Source organism: Fragaria vesca, linkage group LG2, assembly GCF_000184155.1.
Source record: "Fragaria vesca subsp. vesca linkage group LG2, FraVesHawaii_1.0, whole genome shotgun sequence".
Lineage (NCBI taxonomy): Eukaryota > Viridiplantae > Streptophyta > Magnoliopsida > Rosales > Rosaceae > Fragaria > Fragaria vesca.
The window spans coordinates 5,001,344-5,011,548 of NC_020492.1; the positions used below are offsets into that span (position 1 = coordinate 5,001,344).

The 10,205-nt window shown below is 36.7% G+C and overlaps 1 pseudogene; it reads left to right on the forward strand.

Moving 5' to 3' along the window:
* The first annotated feature begins 5,913 nt into the window (after positions 1-5,913).
* On the forward strand, positions 5,914-7,167 carry LOC101307088 (annotated as a pseudogene).
* The last annotated feature ends 3,038 nt before the right edge of the window (positions 7,168-10,205 follow it).

A 10,205-nucleotide genomic window follows, 5' to 3' on the forward strand; every position in this document is an offset into this window, starting at 1 on the left:
GGAAATTAATTTACAATGCATGCTTCATGGCCTATTTATACTTGGGAGCTGCAACATCTTTTCTTCACACTCCAAGATCAAACGTAAAGATGATCACAAACTCCCTTAGTTGAATAGAAAAGCTCCCACACCAAAATATCCTACCATTCACTCTTTTCTCTTGAGAAGTTCTCTCTTTGTCAAAGAAGTCCAACCTTGAGTCAATACCCAAATCCTCACTTCACTTCTGAAAATTCAAGAGTAAGTACATGATTACATTCCTATACTTTTTTGTCTTTAAGATTATCAAAATGCATAACTAAGGATAAAATGGAAAAGAATATGTTTTCTAGAAACTTATATTTTCGTATATAATTAAATATCACTTTGTAAATTTGATCACAGTATTAGATTCTTCATGAAATATGCTTCAGTTTAGGCTTTTGAATCACTTAAAAAGGTTTAGAAACGAAGAAGTTATGGCTAATCAAACTTCCAAACTAATAAACTTGCTGAAAATCCCTTACAACTACCACAACTTCAAAAATTCATATCTCACTCATTTCTTAACCATTTTCTACAAACTTTATATCAAATTGAAGCTTAGGATCTCTACTTTAAATCTGGAAAGTTTCAGAAGCAATGATAAACTATAAAGCACGTAAAGACTTAGACATCAAAGGTAATATAAAGGATATCAGCTTTCTGCACTTCTACTGTTTTTCACCATTTCTGGACTCTATGACTTCGAACTGGATTATATGACTTATCTCAATGGATTACTTACGAAAAATCCTTTGACATGGACTCCTCACTTGCCTAATTTGGACATAAATTGAATGAGATATGAAAATGATAAGTTGACGGTTCTTTGGACAAGAATTTCCCTCACTATGGGAAATGTGACTACTAATTCTTTGACTACTAACTAATATTTTCTGTTTATTTAATTTAAAGTACATTTACTTTATTGCACATTTACTTTCAAGTTTATTAAATTGCTTATCTTGTGCATACCTTAAGTTACTGACCATTTTTAAAGTATATTGATGAACGCTTATATATATACTTTATTGGTCTTCAAGTAATATATTGTCTTACTTACTAAAGTTTGCTATATTTTATTGACGTAATTATATTTGGAGATGTGAAGCCGGGTGATTAGTACTACCCCGTGCTTAAGTGAATTACTGGTAAAAGTGTTTTGTGATTTGTGGAGTTAGCCTGGGCCCTAGTCCCTACAGATAGTGCACTATTATACTCATAGGAAGAAATTGTCGACCTTGAGTATACATACTCTGGTATTATCCTTGGTATGCTGCGGCTTATCCGTGTTTTGATATAGTGGACCTAGCATGTGATCTTTGTGATTTATTACCAGTTTCCTAAACATTCACATGGATAAATTTATTCACGCTCGTATATGTGTGTGTGTGTGTGTGTGTGTGCGCATAAATAAGAATCAGTATGAACAAATCAAAATGATTCTTGGTACATTTTTACTTAGTTGTGTTTATTTCTGGTTTTTTATAAGACACATTATTATAAGAATGTAAGTTGTACTTACTGGGTCTGTGTTACTCATGATGCTACACATTATTGTTTTCAGGTAAAGAATAGATACTTGAGGAATGGGATGAACCTACTAAATAAAAGAATGTTTTCTGTTGCTATTTTGAGAATAAATGTAATGTTTTATATACTCTTGCTAAAACTTTCGTATTGTAAAATATTTGGTATTGTAAATTATTAATGTTTTCCCTTTCTAATAAAAGTATTATTCAGACATATATATTTCTTCTTCTAATAAATTATTCGAGAAAATTTTATTTGTTTTAACTCACGTCGCAAATTCAGGCACCATATTTCCATATAATAATGGTCTCGGTTTGGGGGCGTGACAGTATCATAGACTATTGTTTGTTCTGTATACAAACGGTTGACTATACTTCTTGTACACGTCACAACATGAGTTTGCAAGCGGTTGAAGTAGTCTTTGTTCTTGAATCTGTAGCTAAGAGTAGCACACTAGGTCAGGAGGAGAGACCGCTCCTAAGCGGTCTTCAACGCTCTGATGCCTAAGTTAGTCAGTAATTTGGCAGAGTAACAGTAAATAGATAAAGTATGCGTAGTAAATATAGGGAAAGAGGGTTACACTAATAGACATGTTGCCTCTCAACTCTTTGCACCTCTTCGATGTGGCATGAGTGTTCATTACTTTGCTTCAGGGAGCGGTTTTGGAGACACGCATGCAGGCGTGTCACAACATCAATTAGGGAGCGGTTCACGTCGTTCGATAGCGGTTGTTGTTGCCTTTGCGATCATAGTTGAAGCGTGAGTGAATGTGACGGTTATGACCAGTCTAGAGGCGGTCAAAGTATGCTGATCAGACATGTGTACCAACAAGTCCCCCAAATTCCTAATCAGAAGGGACATCTTGGCTGGGGAGTTTGAATTACCGCTAGCACTGGTCATGAGCGTCATATTCTCTAGTGGGCCCTACCCGGAGTCCCCCACTCCCTAGCTAAGAGGTCCCGTGCTATGTTCATGGAGTGGTTTGCTTGATGGTAGCGGGCCGTGGAGGAAACCGCTAGCGGTTTATCCTCGCTTAGATCTCTCGAACTATGAGGAAATTGCTAACGGTTCATCCTCGCTAGTCTCTCACGAACTATTTTAGACACCGAATGGATGACACTATTCGTGTCAGTCTCACCATTTCTTATCACCATAAAAGTAAGGAATATTTTCTTGATGTATGTGTTGAAACAATAGTTGTTGATGAATCCCCCACAGCTAGTTGTGTCAACCGAAAGAACATGGATGACCATAAGACACTCAAGTTTGGGCTCTCTCGATAGCGTGATACTTTTAAATTGATCCTTGCATACATCTATGCCGTAATCAGCTGCCTAAAGTAAGGCTTAAAATCAGGTTTACTCTAGTATTTCACATAGTAACTCAAGAAAATAAAGCATAATAATAGAAATAAAATATGCTGTATGTCTGAGGGTTGATGGTCCACAACACTTTTAAGGCATGAATAATAAAACCGTAAGAAACTTGTTAAAATTTGACAAACTGTACATGAAATTAGGTCCACTATTAAAATCAATACACCGAGTTATAAATTATAAACTTGAGTACATGAACTTGGGAACTCGATGCACAATGGGTACATGCCTTTAATAACACTGTTAAGTCTAATACCATTAATAATTTTTCAAAGGTACAAGAAACCTTTTAATAAAAAAAATCATTAAGACTTTAGGCTTCAGAATGCGCATATATATAGACGTAAAATACGAAAAATCTAGGGAAATACTTAATGAAAAGCTGCTCAATGGCCAATGATGGAGCTGTGATGAAAATATCATTGGGCTAATTGTATTAAAAAACCTGGTGTTGTTAGTGATAAGTCACTAAAACTCTAATTTCCATCTGTCACTGTATCATAATATGATGAGTGACGACCATACTTGGTTTATATAATTGGCCTATATCTATTTTACCTCTATAGGGAAAAGTTTTTGAACCCACATGAACAAATTCTAACCTACTTATGAAGATATTATAAAGGAAAGAACATATCTCTATTAATAAAGCGAAGAGAGTTTTTTACTGTTCATGTGAATAATGGTGTGACCAGTTAGCCTTCTAATTTTATATTTTCCACAATGGTTTTCTCTCCATCAAAACAGGACCTAATAGGTATACAAAAAATAGGAGATAATATATACAAAATCTCTACATCAAAATAGGACGTAATATGTATCAATAACACATTGATACATACAGTGGCGGAGCCAGGATTTCAAGATTGGGGGGGGGTCCAAGTAAAAAGCTCAAGAACAAATATTTTTCCCCCTTAAATTTACTTTGAAAAAGAAGATAAATGCAGTAAATCTCATTAAGAATACTAGTTAAATGGAAAACAAATGTAATAAATATGATATTATGATTAGATGACACAAAATTAAACCTATCAAATGTTTAAGTTTGAACTGATAAATATTAATATTTGAACGAAATTAGATTTGGCTATAATATGGGGGGGGGAGGTAAATTTGATATAACTAAACTACCCAATTAAAGGTAATTAAGACAATTAAAAAACCCAACCGGGGTCCAGACCCTCCCGGACCGTAATGTAGCTCCGCCACTGGATACATATTATGTTCTTAATTTTTTTCTTTTTCTTTTTAAATTTACACAAATTACCATCATTCAACTATAACATATAACATTAGAAATAAGTTTAATTGACGCTATGTCTTAAATACCTTGGTTATGAGTTTTTCTTGTAATTTTAACATTTTGTTGTTTCAATCAATTTCATGATTATTGTTTTCCTTAAAAAAAAAAAACAAACAAACAAACAAAAGAGAGATGGCTTGATGGAAATGGCGATTTAAGGAAGAAAGCCCTTCAAATTCAAAGCCTTCAATGTAATAAATATATGGAAAAGCAAGCTACTAATTGCTTGATAAGGCACATTACTTAATTATGAGAGTACTCATGAATCATGATGATATAGTTATAATGCAGGCCGGTCCAAGAATTTGTCTCGGAAGGGATTATATATATATAGCTATCTTCATATGAAGATATTCTCTGCTGTACTTTTAAACAACTACATATTCAAGCTCACTGACGAGAAAAAGGTGGTTAAATACAAGACGATGGTCACGCTCCATATCAATAGGGGAGGACTTCATGTTCATGTATTTTTTCCAAGAGTTTGAGCATGCAAGGAAGTTATAAAACAAGTTCAGTTTCAAAAAATCGTTCACATGCATTGTTGTTAATCATTAGAGTGGAGCTGCTAGCCTCTTGAATTTCATGCTTGGTTGTGCTCAACAACTAGTAGTGGATCGGATGAGCATTCTCCATCACTAGATCGATCAATATATAATTGTATACGCATCATCTTGCTAAGTTTTATTATAGTGAAAAAAGAAGAAAAAAGAATGGCCATTCTCCCCTTAGCTAGCTATCTTCGTTTTACATTTCTGACGGCAAAGACATATGGCTCCGAGATCTCCAGCAAGTTCTCTTGTCCTCTAGCTCATTGCTCATTTGCCACTGACAGCATTCTGAGAAATCGTAACAAAGCTCCTTCTTCCAACAGAGGTTGATTCACCAGGGATGGTTTCGGTAACAATTTGTCCTGTAGATACCTGGAATTCTCCACTCCACAATTCACTCAACTAAGATAGACATAGCTTCTTGAGGAGAAGGAAGATGGCCATTATTTGTGGTGCTTGCATACCTACAATCTCTTTAATTTCCTTGTACAAGGAAGAAAGTTGGCAAGAAGCATTGCAAAGACTAGTCTTCCGAAAACCCTGATCATCACAATAACCAATCTGAGTATCTGACATCGATCAGCATTCATGACTTCCATGTCATGAACAAATATCAGAATTTTTGCCACAATGTTGGATAGTAGTGATAATCCTAGCTAGTAATTCCCTTGTTAAGCTTGGGAAAATTTTAGCACCTCCTGCCATGTAAGATATGTCTCTTCTCATTGCTGCCGAATCAATACGAGCTATATGTTTTCCTCTCTAATTCATAGCAGTAGTCCTTCAGATCGATTGGCAGCTGCAACTTCTAACTCGCCTTAATGCCAGCAACTTGTTTGCTATATATCTCAGCTGCCTTTTCAACATGACTCTCATAAGGAAATAGGGGCGACACTGCCACAGTTGCACTAAATCGATCGCCTGTGCTGCTATTCAAGTACTTCATGTGGTATGACTAGCAGTGCCGCACTTGAGCATGTACATGGACTATGTAATCTCCTCGAAAACTCGTACAAAATAAAACAGAGTTGAACCTGCACGATTAAAAATAGACCCGCCAACACGAAATGAACCGGTTAAAAAAGGTTACATAATCTCGCGCCCAAATTCGAACCGCCGTTCAAAATTAATGTCAAGTCTCAGAGGCACACTCACACATTTTGTCGAACAATGCAAGAACATGAGAGAGCTCAAACAAGTCCATACGGTCCATACCCACATCATAAAGTCCCCCATTTTTACTCGAACAAGACCAATCCTTTCTCTTCTTCTGTGCTCTTTCCGGTTCAGGTTCCCAAATCTTTATCTCTGCAACATCATGATCACAGCCACTGTTTTGGATGAACCGGCGTCGTTTTTCGGTCGTTGGTGTTGTATAAGCAAATGGTGGGTGATGGGATTGTGCCCAATTGGAGCGTTCATTTTGTGCACGGTAAGTGTTTGACGAAATGCCTGAGGGAGGTGTGGTGTTGTGGAACTCGATGATTAAGGGGTATTTGAAAAGTGTGGATCTTGATGAGGCGATTGAGGAGTATTTTTAGTTGGAATTCGATTATAACCGGGTGTGTTCAAGGCAGTCGGGCGAAGGAGGCATTGGAATGAAATGCAGGTTGTTGAGGGTGTCAGTCCGGATAAGATTACGATTGCAGCTTGTGCTCATCTTGGCGCGGTTGGAGAAGTGGTGTGGTGAGTGATGTGGTTATTGGAACAGCTCTGGTTGATTTGTATGGTAAATGTGGGTGTGTGGAGAAAGATACTTTGGCGTGGACCGCTATGATTTCAGTTTTTGCTCTCCATGGGTTTCGCAATGAGGCGTTTGATCTTTTTGAAAAGATGGAAGCAGCTGGGGTTGAGCCGAATCATGTGGTGCTTGTTGGGATGTTGTCAGCTTGTGATCATTCTGGTTTAGTAGAGAAAGGTTGCTGGTGTTTGGATGTGATGACTGATGAGATGTGTTTATTTGATTGAACCGCAGCTTTATCATTATGCATGCTTGGTTGATATACTTAGCAGAGGCGGAAAGGTTGATAAGAATCATGCCAATGAAGCCAGATGTATATGTTTGGGGTGCATTGCATGGAGGTTGTCAAATACATGGACAGGTTGAGATAGGAGAAATGGCGGCCCATCGTTTAATTGATATGGAACCTCTGAACCATGCTTCTTCTGTCAACTTGTGCGATATATATGCTAAAGCTGGTAGGTTTAATGATGTGAGAACAATTAAGTCACTAATGAAAGAAAGAGGGATACAAAAGGAAGTTGCAGGTTGTAGCATGATGAAGTCGATGGAGTTGTACTTGAATTTTCAGTGAGAGGAACCCCCGATATTGTATTGGACAATGTATCATGGGTCTTCAGTCTGTTGAATAAGGAGGCATAGATTGATAGGAAGGCATGGACTCCGTAAATCACAGCAATGGGAATCATGAAGGTCGGTTGGGTGAAGATTTCCTGTTGAGGTACCTAGTCTCTTTCTAGCTTTCCTATTTCAGCAGATATTGGGACCATGTAGATTTTCTCTTTGAGAAATTATGCACCATCATCCTGCTTGTCAAGCAGCCTTATGGGATTAGTTCTTTTGCTGGAAGAAATTCATGAACTATGCTACAATATTCAGGCCCTTTTTTATAGTCTCTTACTTTGCAGGTAGCTGCAAGCTGTATTCGTCAGTTGGTCATGAAGTTTTTATTCTCTGAAAATCTAGCCAGGTAATATATCAGAAACAAACCTTTCACTCAACCATGGATTGGATTCTCTGGAAAGAAAATGAGATGTGGTATACTAGGGAGAGAAAAGGCGTGTAGCAAAGCAATATACTTTTTCAACAAGAAGTAATAATTCAAGGTTGGACAGAGATTTTTGGAAAACTTGTAGTCATAGACATAGAGTTCGTTTCCTCCCTGAGTTAATAATTGCTTAGTGCTACCAATTTTTGTCAGCATTTGGTGCTGCAAAAAACATTCAAGGTATAAATCCTTTGATAATATAATGAAGTGTCCCATACCTAACTGTACAGCATGATGCTACAGATTTATGTCCTTCTGGCTTTCTTATGCTTTCAATATCAGTTTGAAAAGTTCTGCATCTGGATTACCAACTATAACAGCTACAGTTAAAAAAAAAAAAAAAGCTACAGTTCACTAATTTAATTTCTGTGAGTGTTTTTTTTTTGAAAAAATTTCAGTTTACCACCCAAATCTTTGGTGGCAAAATCAGTTCAGTCCTGCAATTTTTTTTTAAATCAGTTCGCCCTTTCAACTTTCATAAACACATCAGTTAGGTCTAATTTTTGAATTCTCCTCGAAATATGACCTCACCAAAGCTGTTGGAACTGATAAGGGGACCCATAATTCAGCTTTATCCCCTCATTTTCAACGAAATGTCTGAAATTATGGGTCGCCTTGTCAGTTCCAACAGCTTTGGTGACGTCATATTTCGAGGGGAATTCAAAAAATTGGACCTAACTGATGTGTATACGAAAGTTGAAGGGGCGAACTGATTTAAAAAAAAAGTTGCAGGACTGAACTGATTTTGCCACCAAAGATTTAGGGGGTAAACTGAATTTAATTGTTTTTTTTCTATGTAGAGTGGACTGACTATAAGTGATTCTCATTCATAGAAGATTAAATATATGCTGTGTCCTGCATTGGCATTTTTTAACATGAAATGGATGTTGCGAATTTCCTAGGTGAAATGCTGTCTGGTTCAGCTGGATTGTGTTTCACTCCACATATTATCACCAATGGGAGAGGTATGCCCCTATCATCTCATCAAAAAATATAGTTTCCATATGAAAGAGACTGTTCTCATACCATGATACCATGAAGAGTTTACAAAATTGATTTTCTGAGTACTTGGGCTAAATTGCCCTCTATTTAAATTCACGGATGTTTGGTATTTCCGCAAATAAATTGATGCTTCTTTTTTATATCTGAATTTTGTTATCTTCTTGATATTACTTTGATGTTTCCTGAAGGACATTGCCAAAAAAAAAAAATGCATTTTCACAGCAAAGCCCTTATCAGCCGATGGTGCTGTCTCTAATGTGACTCTATGTCATCCCTCCACTTCTGGTGGAACCGTCGCATATGAGGTATGTATACTTCATGATATTTCACTCTCAGTTGGTGATTGGCATGTCTATAGATGAGAAATAACATTAGTCATCGACGGAGGTTCTACACATGGTACAACTTGTTTGTCTCTTTAATATTCAGTGTAACATTAATCATCGATGGGGTTATGAGGTGATGCCTTTAACAAAGCTCAGTATCACCAAATCTGAGTCTTGTAAACAGATGGTTATTCCTTTGGTTGAGGCTGCCTTTTCTACACTGAGCATAAAGATAACATAATTCAAAATCAACTTCATGTATATCGACATTTATGTATAAAGATAACATAGTTTTAAATCAACGTTCATGCATATCATTTGTGGTAGTCCGTGCTGTCTTAAAATACACAAACATGTGCGTGTGTGCACTTATTTGAACTTCTTTGCATATTATCCCTCTGTTTCTCTCTATGCAATATCAGTTTCTCCCTTTTTCACCCTTTTGATGCTTCTTTTGTTGCTTACTGATAACAAACAGCTTTTCTTTTTCTTGTGGATTGCAAATTCGGTAGGGACAGTTTGAGATAATTTGTCTCACTGAAAGTGGTGGCTCCAGAAATGGAAATGGTAGTCTTAGTGTCTCCCTTGCTAGTCCTGATGGTCGTGTTGTTGGTGGAGGAGTAGGAGGAATGCTTATTGCAGCTGGTCCTGTACAGGTAAGGCTTCTTCATTGCCTTAGCTTCCAGTTATCCTGTTCATCATAAATTTTCACTCTCAATTGGTACTTAATCTTTCAATGGGGAAATAATTTGATGGTGTTGCAGATTTTTATTTATTTATTACATACAAATATTGAAATATATATATAACCATGAGCAAATTGATAATCAGACAGAATAATGAAGTATACTAATTGCTTTGTTTTCAATATTTATGGACGGGAAGCTTTGTTTTCTGATGAAACTTAGCCATATGGTTTGATGTCGAAAAAGGGGATATGGTGGCAACCTTATGCCATGGGGATCTTGGGATCACTATAACTCTATAAGATGATGATGCAGAGCAAACTTGCCCAAATATATGGGTCGATCAAAATGGTATTCCAACATGAAACTGCCTCCTAGGGAAAGAAAAAGAAAAGGTTGATACACACTGCCAAAATTTATTGAAAAGGTTATGTGATTACATAGGTAGGTCCAAGAATATATCTAGGAAAGGAAATATGGTTATAAGTATATGAATATACTTCCTGCTGTCTCCGTATTACAGCTGAGTGCTGAAAAAGTAGTGATCAGTTACAGGGAACACTATCCATATGACAGGGGCTTTCATTTGCATGCCCCTCCCAGATTAGGACTTTCATT